This window comes from Mus caroli, chromosome 8, assembly GCF_900094665.2.
Source record: "Mus caroli chromosome 8, CAROLI_EIJ_v1.1, whole genome shotgun sequence".
NCBI classification, from domain to species: domain Eukaryota; kingdom Metazoa; phylum Chordata; class Mammalia; order Rodentia; family Muridae; genus Mus; species Mus caroli.
This window is the reverse complement of record NC_034577.1, coordinates 109,579,803-109,605,325: the sequence shown is the minus strand read 5'-3', so window position 1 is coordinate 109,605,325 and position 25,523 is coordinate 109,579,803. Positions and strand designations below refer to the sequence as shown.

Below are 25,523 nucleotides of genomic sequence, written 5' to 3'. Positions count from 1 at the left end.
CACCCCAGGAGATAGTCAATTAAAACAGACTTGTATACACATGGCTGGGAGGAGGGGTTGCCCCTGACTCCTCTTTCTGGGAGAGAATACCTCAATCCACAGGCCTTACAGAGATAGACTCCTGAAAGATGGCACAGCTGATTTTATGAAGAGGGGCAGGTGGGCTGGGTGGATGGCACTTCATGGCATTAAAGTGGCTGGACTTGGCAAGTTGGTTTCAATAAATATAGTGGAAAACAACCTATAAAGACACTACTAAGATGTCAACTTTAAACATCCATATCCCCATATACAGGCACATACATGATGCATACCTGTATACATGCATGCCCGTACTTAAGAGATCCTCTGTATACACCACACAATATGCACGTACAAACCTCGTGCTATACATATTGAGAACCACCTATGTATAGCAATACCGTAATTTAACCTAGTGCTTTATATGCTATAACAAACAAAGACAATTTTAAAACAGAAAATCTAGTGCTGGCTTCAGCAGCATGTATACTAAAATTGGAACAATATAGAAAAGATTAGCATGGCCCCTGTGCAAGTATAACATGCAAATTCATGAAACATTCCATATTTTTGGCTCCAGGACCCAACAGGGATGAATTTAGCCAAAATATCCAACAGAGAGGAGAGAGAACCTGTAGAGATCACCTCCAGTAGATAGGCACAGTCCCCACTTGAGGGATGGGGGCCACCCACCCATCTCAAAATTTTTAACCCAGAATTGTTCCTGTCGAAAGAAAAGACAGGGACCAAAAAAATGGAGCAGAGATGGAAGGAAAGGCCATCCAGAGACTGCCTCACCTGGAGATCCAATCCACCTGCAGACACCAAACCCCAACACTATTGCTGATGCCAAGAAGCACTTGCTGACAGGAGCCTGGTATGGCTGTTCCCTGAGAGGTTCTACCAGCACCTGACCAATACGAATGCAGATACAGCCATCCATCGGACTGAGCCTGGGGACTCCAATGAAAGAGCTAGGGGAAGGACTGAAGGAGCTAAAGGAGACTGTAACTCCATAGGAAGAAGAGTATCAACTAACCCGGCCACCCAGAGCTCTCAGGAACTAAAACACCAACCAGTGAGTACACATGGAGGGACCCATGACTCCAGTTGCATATGTAGCAGAGGATGGCCTTATCTGACATCAATGGGAGGGGAGAACCTTAGTCCTGTGAATATTTGATGCCCCAGCATAGTGGGATGCTGGAGAGTTGTAAGGCAGGAGTGAGTGAGTGGGTGGAGGAGCACCCTCATAGAGGCAAAGGGGAGGGGGGAGAAGGGAGATGGGATAGAGGGTTTGTGGAGGGGAAACCAGGAAGGGGATATCATTTAAAACGTAAATGAGTAAGATTACTGATGATAAAATAGAAAATCTAAGACTTGAAATGAAGGGGAAGGTACAGCACTAACTCAGGGAGACACTGCACCTGTATGATGATAATGATGTACAATGGAAGTGAAGAGGAGAGGAGACTGTCACAAGCTGTGACAGTCACTCAGCAGGCATGAAAGAAAACATCTATGAAAAGGGAGAGTGTTTTGATTAACATTTTTTTTCCTTTTTAATCATTGAGATTAACTTGTATTGCTACTTTGCCTACATCATAAAAAGAAGCGGTGGCATTTAGCATCAAGGTAAATTAAATGAGCATATTCAATGCATTATCCTACCCAGGGTAGGGAAGACACACAGTTCTTAAAAATCTGTTGCAGACATTCTAAGAAAAACGAGGGCTTTGGAAAAGGTCCAAGTTCAAATTGGCTAGCTTTGGAAACAATCAGTTGGAGATACGATGCCTTCTGTGCAGCCAGAGCTCATAAGTTATGGTAATCTCTCATCTTAACTAAAGGAAGAGGAGGGGGATGCACAGAGGTACAGAGATAGAGGGAGGGCATCTGGAGGGAGGAGCACAAAGATGCAGAGGGGAAGAGCATGGGGAGGGGGTTAAAGAGATGCTTCCAGCTACAAGGTAGAAAGTACATAGACATTGAGCTTCCCATACTAAGAGTATGGGTTCTAAGGAAAACCCTTATTTGTCTAGAGCATCAACAGATGCCGCAAGAGAATGCCTCCTCCATATTCAGTTTAGGAAGAAGGTTGGATTCATCATCAGGGTCAAGGAAAGTGGATTCAAAGCAAGCAACGTAAGAACGAAGACTTCTAGGACAGGAAGACTTGACTCTGCCCTGGGTTTTTCAAACCAGCACACCTTTGTTTTAGGAAGAGGGTTACCAGGGTACATAAGACTTGTTAAGGAAGACAAGATTTTCTTTGGGAGAGATCTCTCTACTGTATCTGCACACATAACTCAGTATTTACTTGATATTAGCTTTATAGCAAAGAAGCCCTGGGTACTTTGCTAGGCTGCATCTGGCTCTCAGTGATACCCGCTTTTCTCAGGTGTTTGCTCTCCTGAGCCTCCCTATCATGAACTTGGATCAAGATTTAGCGACTTGCTTTGAAGGAACTGAACATGGTCTTCCATGATGAAGTAGTGGAAAGGCGTTGTGGGCATCCATCCATCCATCCATCCCTCTGATCTCCTCCATCATTTGCCTCCATGAGGTAAGCTGCCCTCTGGGGGAGATGACAGAGCAAGAGACTGGGGCCTTTCCTTATCCAACAGCCAAGCAGCAACCAAGGTGTGCAGGCCCATAGCCTCAAAAGACAAAATCCTCCCCACATCTTCATGGGTATATTCAGAAACTAACCTACCAGACTCATATAAATGAAGCTTCGGGTCCCAGGTAACCTTGATGTTAGCCTCAGGTATGGCTAAGCTATCTCCAGAGTCTCCATACCCAGATATCTTGCAATCGTTTTCATGTAAACAACAATGTTTGAGGATAATTTGTCACATGCCAATAGATTTGTCACTGGTACAAACACATGATATATCATAGTGCAAAATTTGTGGAATGAGAGCACATGTTGTATCTACTGCAGGATTCCACACAAAACCATGCAGGGCAGCTTGAGATGCATAACTCTGTGAGGTGCCCTTTACAGCAGGCATGATGCAATTTAATATTGCACAATATTAAAGTTCCATGAACATGTCTTCTCTACAGTCTAAGTTCTTGTGAGACTCACACTTAATTTTCTATAATATTTTCTGGCCCCCACAGGGTGTCACCTCCTTGACTCTTAGTTCCCTTACTTGTAGACTAGATTTAATAGTCCCAACCTCCCCTATCTTATTGGAAAGGTAAAAAGGATGTTATGAAAGTCAGTGTCTGACACACAGCAGAAGCTAGACAGGAACTCCAAGACTAACCGGAAACTCCTGCATTTTGGTGCTGGGTAAAGTGTGCCTGGTTCTGTCCTTTGTCTAATGTGAACTGTGACCTCCTACCTTGTCTCTACTAGCAGACAATAGGAACAGAGCCACTGGAAAGCAGCCTAGCTTTTTAGTACAGCAATTCCCCCAATAGTGTCTGATTACACCCTGAAGGACCAGGTGTCCCATTTGGAAAGCAACCCAATCCCATCATCAACCCATCTTTGTGAAAGAAAACAAAAAGCAGACAGGACCAGGCCTTATTCACTTGGAGCCAGTGTTCCTCAAACACACAGGTGATAGCACTGAGATTCTAATTTGAAAAGAAGGTTCATGTGCAGGCTCTTTGCACGACTACCGTGGCTGCCATGGCGTCCAGCTGGTCCCATTTACTACAAGAGGGGCCACAGACTTGGAGAGTCACGGTGAGCATGGATACTTCTTAAGACCCATCTAGGATCTCTATGAAATGAGCATCCTGTGCAATATGAATTATAGGAGTCAGCCTCAGAAGGACTACGGTATCATATGTCACTTCCCTTCCTCTAGTTCTGTCCACTGACAAAAACAGAGCTCTGTTCTTGTCCAAACAAGAGTGGAGATACACACAGGCTGAAGGACCTGTCCTCCCATATGCACCTATTGGCTATTACTTGAAGAGCCAACTTTGTGCCTAGCCATACACTGGGAGTTTCTTGGAGTTACATGAAATGGGCCAACATGTGTTAACATACCACTCTTCTCACTAAGGGTTCAGTCGATGCCAGCAACCTACCCCCAGCACGGCTTATGGGGTAGCTCTAACTCTACTCCATCTCGCCAACAAGGGACATGCAAGTCAGAGAGAGGGGTTTTCCCAGTCCACACAGCTGGGACATTAAAGACCTGGACGTCGCACCCATGTGGGACTGGATCCAAAGCTGTCGTCGCTACGTGACAAGGCTGTGTTGACTTTTTACCAGGTGGTTCCTGAGTCTAGTAACCGCATTCCAACTACTTCCCATGCTGTGGTGACTGCAGGCAGTGGTAAGAGGCTCGTGCATGGTTGAGGAATTTGGGACTCAGAGAGGTGCTGAAAGTCACAACTGGGGAGGCTAGCACACAGGGCATCCCATTCTATCATTGTAGTGCCTGTGAGAGGATTAGCATGTCTGGGACCTTCTAGTGGGCACTGCACCTGTGTCTCAGTCTTACTTTTGGGTGTTGGTACCGTGACCCATTTCCTGTCTATGTCAAGGCAGTTAGTTGCCAAGACCATACCACTCACTCTCTCCCCTGCAGTAGGCATGATGTATGCATCTGTCATGGTCGAGAATGCAGGTGGCCAGGCCAGGAGAATGAGCCCAGGCATACCAGTTTTGACTCAGGGTCCTCTTTATGACTATAAAGGTTAAACTGGAGTCATTTCCAGGCTCTGTGTAGTGTGTTCTCTTTGCACCCAGGCCTTGTGAGTTTCCTGACTGACGAACGCAGGGAGCACGCAGTGCTTTCAGGATGGAGCCAAACCCCCAGAAGAGTTTGGTACAGGATGATGGTGACAGACAAGTTATGTGAGAGAAAAGCTGCTGGGGGTGGTGGTAGGGGACAGCACCGAAACCAGCTCGTGGTAAATGGTGTTGGATAGAAAATAAAGTCACCTTGTTCTGAAGGTGAATTTAAACCTCAATGAGTGCCCACTCTGCACCATGTAGACTTCTAAGGGATGACCCATGGACTCACCACGTCTCCCAAGACGTATGAGACAGGTATTCTAAGTATCCACGATGCACAGACAGGAAAGCTAGGGCACATGGAGATCGGACAGCTGTGGTAAAACTGTACAGATATAAAGGGAAGAAGTATGTACTGCCAGAATCCACACTGGACCACTTACCACTCCAGAGCCTTTCCCTGGGCTGATAATTACACAGACGATGAAAAGGTATTCTAGGGAAACAGCATGAACGAGTCACTGTGTATACGCAGAAGCAATATCCCTAGGTGAGTTAGGACGAAAGAATGGAATGGCAGCAACCTAGGGGTTGAGGACTAATTCAGCAGGTTCTAGAATCACCTAGGAGACAAGTCTCTGGGCACAGCTGTGGGGAATATGTAAATTAGATTGATAGATATGGGAGACCCAGCCCAACCATCAGTGACTCCATATCATGGGCTTCGCTCATGTTCTGAATAAAAAGGAAAGGATGAGATGGCCTCAGTACCGGCATTCACCACTCTGCTTCCTGCCTATAGCTAGAATGTCACCAGCTGCCTCATGGCCCTGCTGCCTTGATTTCCCCACTATGACAGCTGAACCTTCAAACTGTGAAGTAAAATAAACTTTTCCGTCCTTAAGGAGTCCTTGGAGATTCGGGCAGGTTGGAGGGGGGGGGCAGCTTTTGTCTCAACAACCAGAAAAGAAGCAAACACAATAAGCAAAAATTTTATATTCAGTTTGCCTCAGCTGAGTGACTTGAGTTATACTGAGCTCTTAGGCCCAGAGGCCTACAGTGGATGCCCCCAAATGTAGATAGTACTGAACAGAGTGTGCTAAGTATTTCCTATACACATCATCTATCTTTGATAAACGTTTCATTTGTAAGTCAGGCAGAGTAAGTGATTGTAAAAAAAACAATGTAGGAAGCAGGGCTGAGCGTGAAACCACTAATAAGGTGTCCCAATGTTCTTCACAATAGTAGAGGCAATACATGCCTATGGATCTAGGTACCTAGAGGGAAACCTAGAATGTATGGGAGAATCATGAGTTCTTAAAGTACCCCTCGACCATGAGAGTGCCTGAAAACACAGAGCTGGAACTGCCTAGTGCTTAAAGGGGGCTTCTCAGTGTACCTCTGATAATACAGGGTCATGATCTCCCATTACCATCACTTCCCCTGCAGGACTACCAATAGCTGTGCTTTCTGTGCCTCTAAAATGGTGCTGTGGAAGAGGAGTGTGGCCATTGTAGCAGACTTCATGATGTTTTAATCTATCATGGGGATAGTCAAGGTGGGAAAACTAGAGAGAAGAAATGGGAACTTGCACAAAGCAGGGCTCTTGTGGCCAAGAAAGACAGCAAAGAGAAAAAGAGGCATTCATTTCTAGCACTACAGAGCACTGACTTAGCCTGACTGTAAGTATTTCTTCTGGCTTAGCCTATCTAACCTTCTCTGCCTGGGCCTCCTTGCTTTGGTCCAATCGGAGCTGATTCTGGGAGATGAAAATATCCAGTTCAGAGCTGCAATCCTCCATGCAACCTAAGTAACATTTCTTCCCACCAAACCACTAACACATGACTCCTATTTTCTGTGAATCAGGATCATGTAACATGAGGGTACTCCCGGCTCTTCCCAATGGCTGCTTCTATGACTACCATGTGACTATAGTTCTTATGAAGAGAGACCAGGAAAGTATGCTGGCAGAGTTATTACAGGCTTGGCATCTGTAGTTTAACTTAATGATTTCAATGGTCAACTCTGTAACTATGATGTGGGACCGATTTCCCTACCCAAGTCTTAGCTTTATCATTTGTTAATGAGGGATGATGGAGTTGGTGATTGTTCTAGTTTCATTTCCACTACTGTGATCAAATAGCCTGAGGAAAATCAACTTAGAGGAGGAAGAGGTTCATTTCAGTTTCTGGATCCAGTCTAGAGTCAGTTACTATGAGAAACCCAAGGCAAGAACTTGAAACAGCTCCTCACATCACATGCATTGTTGAGGGTAGAGAGAAATGGATGCATGTATGCTTACCTTGCCCCTTGCTCTATTTTCCCACTCTATTTTTACACAGGCCAGGATCCCCTGACTAGGGAGTGATGCCACTCACAATGGATTGGGTCTTCCCACAATCATCTTAAGACAATCTCCTGCAGAAATGCTCACAGGGCAATCCAAATATAGACAGTCCCTTATTGAGACTCTCTTTCCAAGTTATTCTAGGTGGTATCAAGTTGGCAATTAGAGCTATCCACTGCAATGATGGTGACAAAGACAGAAATGAGATCTCCCTCCTCCGATTCCTAGGAAGATGAGCCATTGCTGCACATATACCACTACATATCTTCAATAGCCTGGTTATGCTAGCATCTCGCTGTCCATGGGCTTGTCTGTCTAGTACTGCTCACATCCAGACAGCTCAAGTTCAAGTACTCTGACCTAGAATCCAGAAGTCTGCCCATTTCCCCAGTTTCCCACCCTTTGACACCCCTGTCTTGCCTGTGCAAATGGCCAAGTGTGGACTGCATGCTGCTTCCCAGGCCTTCTGGACTGGAGGAGAAGCAAACACTGCCAAGCTCCACCTGCATCCCATCACCCTGAATCTCTCTGACATTTTTTTTTGAACACAGACTCCCAGTGTGCTATTGTTCCTGGAAGCCAGCACCTGCGATAGTAGGGTAGTAAATATTTAACAATTATTCCTATTGAGTGAGAGGAAGTCTTCGTTGAGAACACTGGCTAATTTCTTCCCAGTGTAAGTACACCCCACCATGGTTTATTCAAGTTACCCATGTCACGTCATCTAGCTCACAAAAGTTCCTATGTAACACCCGGTTCTTACAAACCATTACTACCAAAGCAAACCAAGGCCATCTGGGTTTCTCTTCTATAAACCAACACTGCATTCAGACTGCCTAGCTTGGCTTTGCTTGTAGTTACGGAGTTTCTAGGATGTTCCTCTACTCCAGTAGCCCTGATCCCAAAACTTGTGAGTTAAAAGATATAGGTATTCATGTTCCTTGGTGGGTTCAATGCTTGGTAGTAAAAGAGATTAATAGCACCCTTTCCAAAAGCCATCCGCTAACCTCTACTTTATCATCAAGAGCATTGGATCTGATGATGTCAGTCTAATACACTCTTCCTAAGAAAAGACTCCTGATTTCAGAAAGACATGCAAACACAGCCCATGTCAGCACACTCTGTGTAGATAATCATTGATTAATGTACAGCCCATGTCAGCACATGGCTATCTATATCATCATTGCATTATGCATAATTATCCAACCCAACAAACACACAGAGAATCTTTGTGATAACTTGAAAGGCAACTCCATCTTTACAAAAAGACACATAACAATAGGTACGTTTTCCGGGGCTAGCATTTGTGAAAAATGTCTGTGGCTGTTAAAATGTGCATAAGAAATTATAAAGCATAATACTGTTTATGAACAAATGGGACTTTACTTAAAATCACAACTTAATCTCTCTTAAATATAGAGAGGGAAAAAACCATCAGAAACACTGGAGATAAATCTGCCATAGTAAAGGAGTATTTAACTAAAATATACATATCTAAGAACAGAGCTGTGATACAGTAATTGGGAAGTAGCTATGTGAAAGTCATGGAATGACAGCTGTCTCCGGATGGTAATAACAGCACAAAGCAGACTTAGTGCATATGGAATCATATAGGAAGAGCTTATGATGGTTTTCAAGCAGCATCTAGAATATGTGATTGGTGGCATATCAAACAATATAAAAATGAAATCAACAATTCAAAGATGGCTGCACAAGGAAGTCTCAGAGGAGCTGAAGGAAATATCCCCCATGGAGCACTCTTGGGATATGGCCCTTGAGGGATTTTCTTTCTATCCACTTTAAAACATTTTTCTAACATTTAAATTTTAAATGTTTTATGTGTATAGATGTTTTGTCTACATACATATATGAGCACTATAAACTTGTCTGCTGCCCCCGGAGCCAAAAGGAGGGTGTTGTATATACCTTGGGAATGAAGTTACAAATAGTTGTGAGCTGTCATGTGGGTACTTGGAATTGAACCTGGGTCCTCTGGAAGAGCAGCTAGTGTTTTTAACCATGGACCCAATTATTCAGCCCCGTATCTTAGTCACTGATCTATTGCTGTGAAGGGACACCATGACCAAGGTAACTCTCAGAAAGCATTTAGTTAGGGAGCTGGCTTATAGTTTAAGAGCTTTTTAGTCTATTATCGTCATGGAGGGAAGCATGGTAGGACACATAGTATCTGAGAGCTACATCCTGGTCCAAATGCAGAGATAGAGACAGACAGTCAGATAGACAGAGAGAGAGGAGAGAGAAAGAGAGAGGGGGGGGAGAGGGAGAGGGAGAGAAGGAGAGGGAGAGAAGGAGAGGGAGAGGGAGAGGGAGGGAGAGAGAGGGAGAGAGAGAGAGAGAGAGAGAGAGTGTTTATAATGAAAATCCATTCTGATTAATTGATTGTATTCAACAGTATAATATGCATAATCACACACACAGACACAGACACACAGACACACAGACAAACAAACACACTCACGGAAAGGAAAGCCTGCAAGGATAGCTCAGTTGTTAATGAGCTTGCCTTGCAAGCATAACAACCAAATTCAATCACCACAGAAAGAAAACGCTCTGTGTGGTGGGAAGTGGAGACAGACAAATCCTTAAGGCTCATTGGTAGGCCAGTTCTGGCCAATGGGAGCCACTGTCTCAAATACAGACACAGTAGATAGCGCAAGAGGAATAACACACAAGGTTATACCCTGGCTCCACATGCATGAATATGCATGTTCATGGGTACCCATAGACTCCTGTACCTGCACGCACATGTCCAACCACACAGATGCAAATGTGGTATACAGGCGTGTATGCTTGATTGCATACGCGCGTGCACGCGCGCACACACACACACACACAACTAGTAAAAGACAAAGGAAACCCCTACACCCTTCACACTGTTCTCTTGCACTGTTGGCTAAGGAAGGCTAAAGTCACAGCTATGTCAAGGATGAGTAGTGTTCAACCTTACAGAAAAATCTGACTCATATGAGAACAGTCCAAGCCACGGCAATGCTTCAGCTGACACTTCAGCCCCAGCAAAATTAGCTGGGGACAGCAGCTGGCCACCGAGCTGTACGATTCTAAAGCCAGGGGATTCAGGACTCAGCTTATTGAAACTCAATTCACCCTTCCTTGCTGTTTCCACTGTGCATTCAAGGGCTTGCCAACTCTCACCTTGGAAATCACATTTCTTTTCTAATCAAGGCTGTCACATTCCTTGGGTCTCAGCCCATTGTTCCCAACTGAATCTGGCTTTCTAATTGCAGTGTGTTCTGGGAACTGTGATCTTGCTGATGGCGGGACAAGGCCACTCAATGAAGACCCACCGATGTACCAACTAGTATGACTGTATCTTTTCTGTAATTCTCATCACTAAACATGAAGAAGCAACTAGGGCACCACAGAACACACCTATCTTCTTTTGCTGCGCCACCTACCACAGGAAAGAACACCACATTTACACTGAACTATACCCACTCACATTCTGGGTAGTGGTGTATGTGGTAGATTTCAATAGCCATGATCACTGGGTGTATATCTAAGAACAAAACCCACAGGATTTCCCTCTCATTCAGAATGCAGATTTAATATATAAATATAGGGGTTGGAGATGGGGCTCATTGTTTAAGGGGGCTTGTTACTCTTTCTTGCAGGGCACCTGAGTTTAGTCTCTAGCACACATCTCTGGAAGCCCACTGCTGTCTAGAACTCCAGCACTGGGAGGTTCAGTGCTCTTGTCTGGCCTCCACGAGTGCTCACACACACATGACATATACATAAGCATGCACACACACATATACACATATGTGTATCTATATATACACACATATATNTATATATATATGTATATATTAAAGAATATGTATATATAAGCACAGTATCAAAGCAAAAGAGGAGTAATGTAGGAAGAGGAGATCCAAGGAGAGGGGTTGGGGACCAAGAAGGTAATGCATGGAACAAAGAGAGAAAAATACCGCACATGCCTTCTCACATACACAGTTATATATTATAGAGCCTGTGTATATAATACACACAGATACATGTACACATTCAGGGGAAGAAGAGGACCAGGAGGAGGGGGTGTAACAAGGACAGGCTATAACACTGCCACTTCCCAGACACTGTCTGCAAAGAGAGGTTCTGTTTAGCATCAATAAAGGTCCAGCTATCTTCCCCTTCCTGCTCTTTCCCTAATGCAGAGGGCAGGATGCCTTTTTAACATACCCTCTCCTAACACATGAACATACAGTATCTACAAACCTGCCATCTGGCTCTTTCTTTCCTTGATGAGGCTGTTTGCATTTCCTCGGTATAATTAGCATTGCGAGGCAACTTGTCAATATTCTTTTCTGCACGGCATCAAATCAGTTTTAAGTATAGCTGCGACTTTGACGATGTATTTGTTGCAGCGTGCTTTCAAGCTCTGGTGAGGGAAATTACCAAGGAGATTATTACATGGTGTTGGGTTAATTAAATATGATAAAGCCATTTGCCTGTGACATGATGGGCCTGCTTCAATCTAAACGATGTAAAATGGTCAGACTCATTGAAGGCAACATGGTGACCCTATAAAAGCTTACACCTAGCCAAAATAGATTCCTGTTAATGCCCGTTTCAGAGGATGGTGCTCTACTTCGATTTTATAGGCTGTCTTGTAAGATGTCATTACAAGGATCGCTTATGGACACTTGTGACCAGCCCTGAGCAGAAAGCAGGAGGCAGGAGGTGGGGGTAGTCAAGACCTCCTTTGAGTTGTGAGAAACAAAATCTGAAGTTGTAAAAAGGAGCAGTAGCTATCCATCCACTGGAATGAGTTAGGCTCTGTCTCAGTGAGAACTCCCGCTGGCTCCGGGAGGTAGGAAACAGAAAGAGGTCAGAGGGGAAGGGAAGATGGCTCCGTCAGTAATGGCTTACCTTACAAGCATGACAACCCAAGAAAATGGTATGCTTGGTACTCTGGTGTGTACTTGTGACACCAGTCTTGGTGACGTGGAGGATGGCGACAGGTGGAGCTTCAGATCTGAATGGCCGGCAAATCTAGCCTTCTTGCCAGAGTTCCAAAATATGCAATCCTCTCTCAAACAGAAGTTGAAAGGCACCTGAGGTTGTGTTCTTACCATATACACATCCTACAATAAACATGTACACACACACACACACACACACACACTTGCACACCCATATTTCCCACCTCCAATTGACATGTTATTGGGTGTTGTTAGCTACAAGTAGCATTAGGCCAGAGGTCTGATGGACAGCCCTCCTTTTTACTGGGGAGTTTGAAGAGGGAGGGGGTAAGGAACAGGATAGCCATCGATATTGAATGCCATATTGTCAAAATGCCTTCTAAGTATTTATGGCAATGCCCATAAATTAGCACTGCTTTCAACCTTGATCAGAGAAGGTTCTTTTTGCAGGGTAGTAGATAGTACAGTGAGTTGTGGCTGGTCATAGTGCTGAGAATCAGGGGCAGTGACTAAGACCTCAGCCCTAAGAATAAGACATCTTTGTCACCACACACACACACACACACACACACACTCACACAAACACACAAACACATACAGATACACACGCAGATAGACACACACACACGTACTTGCATGTGCACACACATACCCCTCTGGGAGAACATCATAGAAGAGGAAGAATCAGAGAATGGAGATTAGTGTGCAGTGCCAGCTTCTGGACACGGCAGGGCTATTGCACTCATGAGCCCACAGCAGGTGTGGTAGCCTTGCACAAGACCTGAACAAGATCAAGCCAGTCATTCCCTTCTGGACTTGGATAGGCTCCTGATGCCCTACTCCTACCTGAGGAGGTAAAAGAAGTTGCTGGCTGCTTGGTAAACAGAAACTATTTTTCTCTCCAGGGCATGTGTGGCCACTGGTAGGTTGCCTATGCTCTGGTGCACTGGGTGACCTCTTACCACAGTGCAGGGAGACAGCATTCACTGGACTTAAATGGAAATCAGCATAGTCATACAAACAACAGCATCCTTTTGAAGACATAAGAAGCACCTTCCACCGAGAACATCGGTGGATGGTGCCACGCCGTGGGTAGAAATAAAATATAATAAGGCTCCCGCTCTTTGGCAAGCCAAGTTGCCAGGCAGACCTGTTGCCAAGGCACAAATGATCAATTCCTTCAAACACCCCAGTAAGTCTGGCCTCAAAATATCAATAAAACTAATTGCTGCAATGACGGTCCAGGTGAGAGGCACCATTGGCAATTAGCAATATCTATCCGTGCCTCCCAAAGGGGATCACAGGAAGAAGCAACTGAATAAACAAACACCTTATGAAATGCTTTCTCTGTCACTAGAGAGGTACTGACTCTCTCTTTAGTATAGAAAAAAGAGACATATGCCATACAGCAGTGGGGCATTCCCCTCAGCCATGAGACATATCTGTGTGCTTTGCTTTTAGGGTCCTTACATCCCCCACGAGGGACTGCTCCCCACAGCTTCCCTTTCTTAGACACCTTTGCTCTCCTGAGCGGCGAGCCTCAACCTCTCTCATTTTCTTCATTCTTCACTGACTCGGCGCCCATCACCAACCCCTCTCTCCCTTAGACCTCACAGAAGAACCAAACCCCACAGATAAAACCCAAGGTGTAGAAATTGATTGAGCACCCAAAGTAGAGAGATGGTAGGCAGCAGACAGGGCCAAGATGGTCCACAAGAATTGACCCCTGGAGGAAGGGTGGAGCTTAATAAACAGCTGGAGAGGAGAGAATAGTTAGAACTTATGAAACGGATGCCCTATTCTAAGGAAGTGAATGGCAGGCATGGAGGGCACATACAGGACTGGGGCAGGGAGTCTGACATCAGACCAAGGCCTGTACCAATCAAACACAACAAAAGTTTTCAATGCAGAAGGATTGATGGTTCTGCAGTATTGGGTGAAGCCTACATGTATCATGGGAGGCTGGAGCTTCTCCATGAAAGACCTGTGCCACACAGTAACATAATACCAAATTCTCAAGCAAAGGTCACTCAGATGGGGGCTACTTTGGGCATTAAAAAAGTGGAATAAACTGAGATCAGTTCTGAGGAATTTCTGAAGAAATGAGAGGAGTCTACAACTCAACAGGGGCCTGGGTTCATTCTCTCCTCTCTCTCTCTCTCTCTCTCTCTCTCTCTCTCTCTCTCTCTCTCTCTCTCTCTCTCTCTCTGTGTGTGTGTGTGAGAGAGAGAGAGAGAGAATGAGAGAGAGAGAATGAGAGAGAGAGAATATGAGTGTGTGTACTCAGCGAATTCAGTTAAAATTCATATATCTCATTGTGTATAACACTCATATCCCAAAAGAAAAATATCTAGGTATTCATGTCTACCTAGCAATATGCAAGGAGAGTTACTTAGAGGCAAATATACACAAGCTTATAATTTGAAATACATCATGCTTAGGCAGACCAGATAAATTAGTGGGTGGACAGAGACATGGTCAAGTAGGGAAACCTGAGCATTGCTGGTTGAATCTAACTGGTGGATACATAAATACACCCCACAAAAGCTAGCTTGCTCTGGGTGTGAAACATAAAATGTTGTGCTTTGAGAACTGTGCTGAACATGGTTCAGCTGTGTTACTTTATCTGTACTGTGACAAATACCTGAGAAAAACTACTTAGGAGAGACTGGAAAGACGGCTCACCTTGCAGTCGAATGTTTCCCCACTCTTGCAGAAGATCTGAGTTCAGTTCCCAGCCCCCAAGTTGGGCAACTCACAACCACCAGTATCTTTAGTTTTACGGGAGCTGGTGGCCTCTTCTGGTCTCCATAAATATCTAAACATAGGCACATGCAGGCACATACACACACACAATGCACACAAGTGCTCTCTCACACACGTACACATGCATGCACACACACTCTTTTCTCACACACATGTATGCACACACTCTTTCACACATATACATGCACACATGCATGTGTGCACTCTCTCTCATACACGGTGCACACATGTATGCTCTTTCTCACACAAACACACACACACACACACACCACAAAAATTAAGCAAATCTTTAAGAGTATATTTTTTAAAAGGAGAAGAGCAAGGTTTATTTGGCTCATGGGTTTAGAAGACACAGTCTACCATGACAGGTAAGCATGGCTGCATCACTCTTCCATAGTGGAAATGTGTAATGAGAGTCCTTATTTGAAAACTAGACTAGAAAGCAGAGAAAAGACCAGAACCAGAGGTGAGTATCACGTTCAAGGCTCGCCTTCTAGTGACTTACCTTCATCAGCTACAGTCCACATCACAGAGGGTCCAAAGTATGCTAAAATAGCCAGACAGGGATCAAGGGTTCGAACACATGACCCTGGTGGACAGCATTTTGCATCCAGACCATAACATTTCACTTTTACAGACAAAAGACATCTCACAGTTTGCACAAGGAAAGTCTGAGGAGGAAGGGGGTGAGATTTCTGTCATATATATTAGAAGAAATCAGAGAGTGGGAGAGAGGGAAGATGCAAAGTAAGGTGACAGCCATTACTATGTGTTGGCAACTGCTATCTGTTAAGCATTAGGCAATATGCTATTGAACCCTATGAAAGCAACCCTACACTGAGTCAGGTTGACTGGTTCTCAGTAGACCCTGGCTTCCCATGGTATCATTTGCTTCCAAGTCAACTATAGTCTGAAAATATTAAATAGAAAAATCCAGACATACAATAATTCATATTTTGAAATAATATATATGATTCTATTTTATTTTTATTTAAAATTATATGTAAATGTAGAATTGGGGGCTGGAGGTGTGCACATGGGTGCAGCATACTTGAAGGCCAGTAGAGAGTATCAGATCCTCTGGAGCTAGAGTTAGAAGTGATTTGGACCATGTGATGTAGATGCTGGGAACTGAATCCCAGTCCTCAAATGAGAACAGCAAGTAGTCTTAACCACTGAGCCACCACTCCAGCCCTCTACATTTCATTATAATGCTATAACCGCTCCACTTTATTAGTAGTGACTGTTGATCTCACACTGTGTCTAATTTATAAATAACATGTATCATATACCTATATTACGGGTTTCAAACTACCCACAGCTTCAGAAAAGAAGGGTCTATTGTACTGGCAGGACTGGAATTTGAGCCTGGGGCTGTCTGATCAGCAGATGGCATCTTGGTTCACAGCCACAACATTCTATAGGTAGCCTTGGCAGTACACCATAAGCCTGAGAGCCTGGTCACTGCTCTTCTCTTGTCTTCAAAGTTAAGGGGAGAGTTTCCATCCTTGAAAACAGCCTGGACCATGGTCCATGAACCATGACTTAAATCCCACGGTTACTCCTTGACATTTGAGCTAGTGGCCTGAGGTAGCATAGAAAGTACTTTCTGGCAGCCAGTTTTACGGGGCAGGGGTGCTTAATTCTTCAGTTTGGCATCAAGATACATTGTCCAAGTCTGGATATTCTCTATGAAGCTTGGACATGGGCATCACACAGTCCGGGCTCTGATCCACGAACTCTAACTGGTGACCTCCTGAGAAGCTACTACTGACATCATGTGGAAATCTCTGCTCTCCTACCGTGGGGATAATTTGATGTGATTCTCCAGCAATTATGAGGAGAAACCAATGTTGGGGAATGCACAGGCTTGGGCCCATGTGGAGGCTAGATGCAGTTTTATTTCCGACTTACTCCCTCCCCTGGTCCACAGGAAGAAATGGCAGTCAGAGAGCTGGACCGTGAAATATCCTTCAGAGGAAATGTTTAACACCAAGGATTAGCAATTACCTCCCTAAGAATGCCTTTCCATGGAGAAGCTCACTGTCTAAAAATTACACACTTACAAAAGCAATTATTCTTCTCTATGGCACCTGATTTTCTCATAATAAATACCCACTCACAATATAGCTCTCCGTTGGTGCTGGCATCACCAGAGCCCACCTAGGATGGAAGAAAGGGACTGTCGGCGGGAGACACTGGTGAACATTCAGTCAGTAACAATATGGACTATGATTTTTGACAGTTAAAATAGAAGGAATCGGGAATGAGTTCCACCCGAGATGCTTAGCGCTGGGTGTTCAATGGAAACCTCTTGAATTGAGCTAAAGATGAGGGGCTTTCCACTAGACATGTAAGTCACAGCAGTATCCTTCCAAGGGGAGCCTTGTAGCTCGCCCCCCCCCCTGGAGTTTCTGGTCTTTAATTGGAGTCTCTAGGGGGTTCAGCTGACAGAATCCTGACATTCCAAGTCATTCAAAGGACCCAAAGATACATCTCTTTAAAAAAAATAAAAATAAAAACAAAAGCAAAGGAATAAGCTAGGCATTGTGGTGCACAGCTGTAATCTCAGCACACAGGACGTGAAGACAAGGAGGGAGAGAACTTAATGGTTATTCTTAATACCAGCCTGGGCTACAGGAAACCCTGACATAAAAAAGTAAAATAAAATAAAATAATAAAATCAAGGAAGGAATGCAACCTTCAGTCTGACCAGCTGCATCCATAAACCGCGTAGAGAAAAGAGGGATTCTCTGAAGGACTAAAGGAAGAATGAAGTGAGACCATGTGTGTGTGGTCCAGCATCGCAGGATCGAAGGATGCAACTTGGCAAACAAAATTCACTCCCAAATGGCCTCCTCCCTCCCTTGTTATTCAGAGCACTTTTGTGAAGCACACACCCAGGTACCAGGCAAGTGACTAAGTACAGGAATGCGTCCTTGGAGTAAAGGATACAGCTATAGTCAAAGAGGAGGCATGCCCAATCTCAACGTGGCTGAGCCTTTGCTTTCTGCCTCTTCCAGTTTTGATCCTCAAGGCAGAGAATCTTTCTTGGGAATGATGAAGGGGTGAAGCTTCCAGTTGGTAAAGAAGAGGGTGGAGGAAAATCGGTGACACCCCAAATTGAAGACACTGGGTTGTCATTTTAGGGATTTGGTGACATGGGAAACTTTTGCTCCTGCAAAGATTGGGCTTGCATGCATGAGACTGCTGAGAATAAATCTATTAATATCTGCAGGAGTGGCAGGACACCAGTGGGACCTTGATGGATACTGGGTGCTGTCTGTGGAAAATCATGTGTGATAGATTCCAGTCAGAAGTCATGGCAAGCCACGGGGGGGGGGGGGGGTTAAGGCACAAAGTGCGTGAGTTCCGAGCAATAAGGATAGCCCATGCAAAGGCCCTGTGGTACCTGGTATGTTATAGAACTAGAGAGAAGACTGGTATAACTGCAGCTGCATCATATGTCTAAATGAAATCTGCAGAGAGAGATAATGGTCTGCCTCTCCCACAATTATACAGGAAATGCCAAGCCTTGTACCTGAAATCCTAGACAGGTCTGTGCACCTCCAGAACTACACAGGAGATCATTATTTTTCCTTAAAAATTCATTAATCTTTTTAGTCACTCCACAGCAATCACCTGGATAATGAAGGACGAACAGACAAACCACCCAGGATGCTCCCAAGAGCCTTCTGATCAGAAAGACATGTACAAATGGATGCAAAGCGAACAGAGAACTAGCCCCCTCCTCTAGCACACCTTATCCTTGCTATCAGCACCCAAGTAATGGCTCAGGGCTTCCAGGAAGTAATCCTTTACGTTCCCCCATGTCTAGCGATAGTCTATGGACTTCAACGCAATCTATCCAAGAGTGCAGCAATCTGGGAGAGATGGAGAGAAAGAATCAGAGCTGGAGAGTCAGACTGCTAATGAGTAGAAAGTTGAGGTTGGCTTGAATCCTGAGAGTTACAGACTCCAGAGTTTATTAAATAGCATCCTCTCACATATATTTTCTATTAATTCTCTGTGGTGGCTGCAGCTAGGTTCTGTGCTTAAGAACTGTGTGTATTAGGAGATAATATTTTCGAAATTCATGAGCATATTTTGTGCCAGAAAGTACAAGCTTAAATAATTTTCATTTTATGAAATGCACATAACAACATTGAGCTAATCCATTCTAATGGCCCTGAACTCTCAGGAGCCTTGGGATCCAAAATATTTAGGGATAACAAGGAGGATCCTGGCTGCCACCACCACGTTCATCCTCTTCATGTTACTGGAGGTTGGGAGTGGGGATGGGAGCAAAGAGTAATACAGAGGAAGGTTAAGTGTGAGTCACTCAGAGACAAGAAGAGAAATACACCAGGCCAGGATCCCCCTAGTGGCCAGGTTCCTCTCTTCTAGACCCTGATTTCAATTCTTTTCCCTCTGTATTTGATGCTGTCAGAATCCACCATCCATTAAAGGCTTCAACTGTCATTTTTCTTTGTCTTTAGCCTTAGGAGCCATCATGTCCATTTTGCCTGCAAGAACCCAGGATAAACAGAAATCATTTTTCTTGTTATCTGAGGCTATTATATTTTGATATTGTTTTTTTTGTCATGAAAAACCTTAGACATATTCACATACGTCAGGAGAAAGAAAACCTTTTTAGGCATCACTTTCAATTTCATAGCTTTGAATCATTCTTTTTTTTTTTTCCACCCATCACAAATATGCTCCATTAAGCCTGGGACCTTACAACTTGGAAAAACACTAACTTAAACAAATGGAAGTTGTTGAGATCTGAGACAAAGGAAGAATATGTTTTTAAAGTGTTTGTGTGACTTTTAATCCTATCTAGATCATAAGCTTTTCAGCTCCCGGCTGGCTGGCTCCTTTGCTGTAAACCATCTACCATCTACCTGACAGGATGCTGTGTGAAGGGATCAGGTGAGCTCAGGAAATGGACCAAGACTTAGCAGCTGCTTGAGGTGGAAAGAATGAGAAGTCCTTGCTCACACGGAGCTGCCTTGGAATGTTAGGACAAGACTAGACCCAGAACATGCTGGACACCCCAATGTCCTTAGGAGAAATGAGCCCTTGGCATTGAGCCCATTAGTCTGCTGTCCAAGTCACGTGGGAGTGACATAGTGCTCTCAAGTCCTGCCACAGGTAGACACTTAATCCATACCAGAGAGCTGGAAACTCTTCCCTAAGAAGTCCAGCATCTACGAATCACTTACATCAAAGGGCTGCAGTAACCTTTTAGTAACAACAGTCTAAGTGTTTCACTCGCTCTACACCCTTACCAAATCATACACAATGGAGCCCAGATCATAGTATGCCCATTCCCTGAACTCAGTGTCTCCACCTACCACCCAACCGAAGAGAAAAAGCCAACACTCATTTCTCTGATGACAGCTTGAAGAGAAGACCAAAAGAAACATCTCATTGTGTCTAAGTGGGCGGCATCACCACAGCTATGACCAGACATCCAGAAAGCCAGTCATGAGCTGGGTGCTTGTGTCTAACTGACATCTATGCTGCTCTGCTTGGAGCAACAGCGAAGTAAAAGCCATTGAAAATATCTGTGACCTGGGAAAGTACAGTGTCCAGTTGACAGTATGAGCAAAATTTCGGTTTTTGTTTGTTACGTTTGTTTTTGTTTTCATATTTTAAAATACTAGATTAAGGTAGAATTCTCCTGATCTTCGCAAGTTTGAAACCAAGTGATCATACCAAATCATAACTGCCATAGTAATTATCATTGTTATTTGGGGACATTATCAGAGCCGCAGTTTAATAAACTGAAAAAAGCTGGCCAGGCATTGCTGTTGGTTTGTTTTCATTGGCTCATTTGGAAAGACATGATGTTTTGAAGATTTACTTACTTTTACTTTATATGTCTGTCTGTCTTTCCTGCATGTATATCTGTACTCTACATTTGTGAAATGCCCGTGGAAGAAAGGAAAGGGTGTCAGAAACTCTGTCATGGAGGTTCTAAGTAGCTATGTTGGTGCAGGGAATTGAACTCAGGTCCTCTATATGAACAGTGAAACTGTTCTTAACCACTAAGCCTTCTCTCTTGCTCCTGTAGGGTTTGAATATTTAATGTTGGGCCAGAATGGTGCTTCTTTCCTGCCATCTCTGCTTCTAGAGAGAACAAAACACAGCATCAGGAACATTCTATTAGGGAAAAAAAAAAAAGAAACCAAGTATATTCATACCATGACATTCCCTACTGAATCTATGACCTTTGAGCTTATTTGTTTTAAAGACCCTGTGTGGATGAAGATGCTAACACATGGCTTCATGATCTAAGAAGACTAATAATACTTGACTGTCTCAATTAAGGTTTACCCCAAAGCAGAACCCGACACAAGGAGCCGGCCACGCATAATGTATTTACGACTATCCCAGTAAATATATGGGAAAATGAGACAGGGGAGGGAGATACAAGCATGGGCAGACATTAATGAGCAGCTCCATGCTATGGATATCTAGGGCTCAGCTTTGAAGAGTTGGCTCAGAGAAACCAGGTGGGGTTTGATGTAAAATGGTTCCAGGGGGCTTAGGGGTGAGAGATGCATTTATTGAATGTTTTCCAAGAGTCTAGGGGCACCGTTAACCTCCCCATTCCCTGGACTGGTCTGCTAGGTACTTGACAAGCTCTATTTGCTGGGAAAGGAGCTAGGCAGAGCAGAGAGAGACACTGCCAAGTGTCCACAGGACTGAAGAACATCATTCCCTCAGCATGACCTAAATTCTCCACACTACTCATCCACTCACTCATGTCTGGACGTGCAGGAGCCAGCGGTTTCAAGTTTTCTGGGATTGCCATCACCCTTACATATCCAACGCCTGTTACTCTGACACAATCAAGTATGTCCCATTTGCTTGCCCCAGAAGAGCCCAACTGACCCATATCAGAGTATTTATCAAGTCCCCAGGATTGGCAACATCTTCTGCTATTAGGTCCCCAGCTGCAGACAAACCCTTTCCTGCTAAGCACAAAGAAGATGTCTCTGGTGCACCAAGTACCAAGTTCAATGTCTTAGCACCCATCAGACTCTTGGCTGCTCATAGTTCTGGCTTTTCCTTGCTTGGGTTTTGGTGTGAGCACTCAAGGTGTGACAACACTCCTTCCAGCCCAGAAGGCTGGCCCACAATGACTTGCCAGTGGCATTTTAAAAAGTTACAGCATTATTAGCAAAACATGTACTTCCCACCAGCATTGGTCAATGTTCTCCCACCCCATCAATCACCTGAAAGCTGAGCTTTAAACCCACCCCCAAGCTGTTCTGGAAGCCCTCTAGGTAGGATAGCTATTGCTTGCAATTCAATGTTGACATAATTCTTTGAGAGCTAGCTCTCTAAGCCTTCCTTCAGGGCAAGTGAAAACAGACCAGTCCCTAGGCTAAGCTTCCTTTGAAAAACCTGGAAGCTCACAGCAGCTGTCTCTGGGTTTTGAATTAGGGTGGAAACTTCAAATATCAAGCAAACTGCTCAGATTTAAATAGGGTTTTGGTCATTTATTCAAAGTGCCCACAAAATGCCTATTTAAAATCAACCACAAACAAAGACCCAGGGCTGTAAAGTAGTTGCCACTTTAGGGGCATCATTTCGAAGTAGATTGACAGACCCAGGGGTCTGGGGAGATGGATCCACTGGTGACATGCTTGACAAGTGAGCATGGGGACCTGAGTTCAATTCCCAGAACCAACATATGGAAGATAGTCATACCGCTGTGTGCTTGTTACCCTAACAGTGAGGAGTCAGAAACAAGTAAAGCACTAGTGCTCACTGGCCAGTCTGGCAAACATAGTTGGCAAGTTCCAGGCAACTAAGAGACCTCTATTTTAAATGTGAAGGTAGAAAGTACCTGAGGAACCCACACAGAGAACGACCTATAACCTCACATGGGGTGCACACACATGAATACACATATAAGAGAGAGGTATATGACAATCAATCAGTGCTGTGATCTGACCACTGTAGGACCCCCACAAGATTCGTGGAATGCAAGGGTAAAACAATTTGTATTTGGGCATGGGTTGAAGGAGGTGCAGTGATGTCCCATGGGTTCTGATGGATGAGTAAGAATTTTCCAGACAAAGAAGAAGGAAACATCAAAAGTTGAGCATTCTGTTGGGGAAAGGTGGATCTGAGATGGGAATGCTTCAACCCGCCCCCATCCTTGGTTCTCCTGGGTGTCTGTTTCTTAGACTGTCAGTGGGAGAAGAAGAACTGCGTGTAGTGATGGGCTCATACATCACCCTTCTGCCATGTGCCTGACACAGTGCTAAATACAAAAACACATTGTCTCAGTTTATATGATCCCCATTTCTTAGAAGAGGAAAGTGGGGCAGACAGAGACTAAGGAAACTGTTGAACTAGCCAATCCTCCTGAGTTGGCAGCTATTCTAAAGGAGAAGTCAACCTGTGAGAACCTATAGTGCAGCACCTGCTTTGTGCTAAGAACTGAACAAATGATTCTGTTGCTATGACCACAGCTGTCCAAACTTGGACCAAATCCTCCCCTGCCAGGAGGGCATCAGTATTCACATTCACTTCTTGGGAGCACTGCCCTGCTCTTTGTCCTTCTCCACACTTTTTGTCTACTCCTAATTTATGGCTAATAACCATTTACTTAACAAATGGGCTCTTGACCAAGCGCTCTACCAACAAATGCAAACAATCCATTCTCACAAGCTACCTCTTCCAGATTTTCCCCTAATAGTCCTCTCCCATCAAACACTGTGAAGTGAGCTTCCTACTTTGAAAACACCATGTGTTCCTCTGTGTGCAGTCCTCACCCAAAGAACTCTGTTCTCTCCAGATAGAACCCCCAGTCATGTAACTTCCATATAAGGTAGAAGCCACCAAACTTGCAAAGTCACTTGAGCTTTCTCCAAGCTTCAGTGCTCACATTCTCTTCACTGTGCTCATATCACTGCTGCAGCCTGGGCACAATTTAAGTTTGTAAGATATTTAACAAGGCATACAATCAGAGCAAACATCTACCTATCTAATGACCTTCTACATGAATAGCCTCTAATGGTCAGCCTAGCTGCAAGGGATTCCAGCAACATCTCATTTTAGCTTGGTTCAGCTTTGCCCCACAACTTGAAATTAGAGACTTTATTCACCTTAATCATCAGCAAATGTCAGGAAAATAAATAAATGGATGGATGGGTGGGTGGACAGACAATGGGCCCAAATGAAAAATGGAAGAAATGAGAGGATAGGAACAAGGTAATTGAAGTGACAATTCTAAACTTGAAGTCTTAAAATTTTTCAGAAAAAAATTCACACAATGAAAAAGCAACCCATGAAAACAGTTATAGGAAGATATAATGTTTGAATGACATTACCTCCTTAGGGACTTCAGACTACTCTTGTGTGCCTCTTCCCTATTTTCATCATAACCAACTTTAATGGCATTCTTTATTCTCATACATAGAACATACAATGAGGAGTTCAGAAGGACATATGGAATGCTCTGTGTCTGTGAGTATCATGTGGGGTTGAGAACAGGGTTTACATCCCGTATGGGCCTTGCTGGTCATATGTCAGCAGCAGAGAGGAAAGAAAAATGGGACTGGGCTGCAACACACAGTTGACTACCAATTGCTGCAACCAGCTGGATTTGGTTAAATCCAGCAAAGAGAATATTTACCAGGTTATCACCAAGTCTCTCTGTGTCTGTCTCTGTCTCTCTCTGTCTCTGTCTCTGTCTCTGTCTCTCTCTCTGTCTTAGTCCCTTGCCTCTCTTCCAACAAGTCTATTTTTTTATGGTTATAGTAAAAAGAACTTTGAAACTGCCTTGCTTGAGTTTCCACTAAAACACATGATTACTCTCCCAAAATGTCATTTCAATTATAGAAACTCAATAATGAACCCAAAAAACCCTCCTGTGCACTCTGTGACAAGCGCTAGTTGAGGTTTGGGGTTTATTATTATTAATAATAAAAGGAAGCACGCTAAATGAGTTGGCTTTTAGAGATTGTCATCAGAAGCCTGGCTTGCAGAGGCCTGTGGGCAGCTGCTTGGCATTCAGCTGTGTCATCACAAGGGATAGAGCTACTTAGAAATCTGAATAAATTAATAAATAAGCTTTGCTATAAAGATATTGATCCAGCTGCCCTGGAGAGAGAACACCCCACTGTCTCCCGTTGTGCAGAAACCAGTCTCTGCTAGATAAATCTCTGAGTTAGTAGGATGGTACTTCTGTATCACCTCTCGCAGGGGTCTTACTCCATCTCCAGCAAATGGAGAGATGCTACAGGTGCTGTCATTGACAGAGCAACAGATATCTACTGCCTAAAAGTTCGGGCCCCAAGACCAACTCCAAACAGTGACATTCCCTCGTGGTATTCATTTGGTCTGTCACTCGACAATCATGTATTCATTTATTCAACGATGATTATTAATGCAGATCTGTTTCTGTTTGAGACTGATCACCCAGGAGAACCATGGGATGTTAACATTTATGTGTGAGGGCTCTGGGGCAGAGGCAGACATGGAAGGTTCTTGTTGAACATGAAATGTAAATCTGGTATGAGGCAGGGGAGTCGCCATGGACTTTGTTCGGTACTGACAACAGTTCTGAGCCCATCCACAGAGAGCGAAACACTAATAGAATACAGTCCTCTAGTTTTTATCCTCTCCCTCTCCCTCTCCCTCTCCCCTCCTCCTCCTCCTCCTCCTCCTCCTCCTCCTCCTC

General features: G+C 44.2%; 1 protein-coding gene and 1 non-coding gene across 2 annotated transcripts in view; one reads left to right on the top strand and one right to left on the bottom strand.

The window, feature by feature from the left end:
- Cdh13 (cadherin 13) overlaps positions 1-25,523 on the bottom strand; it is a 1,030,912-nt gene that overhangs the window by 885,598 nt on the left and 119,791 nt on the right. The gene's annotated exons all lie outside the window — the stretch shown is intronic.
- Positions 487-593, top strand: LOC115031879. Its single transcript, XR_003837515.1, has one exon. It is a non-coding gene; the product is annotated as a U6 spliceosomal RNA (small nuclear RNA).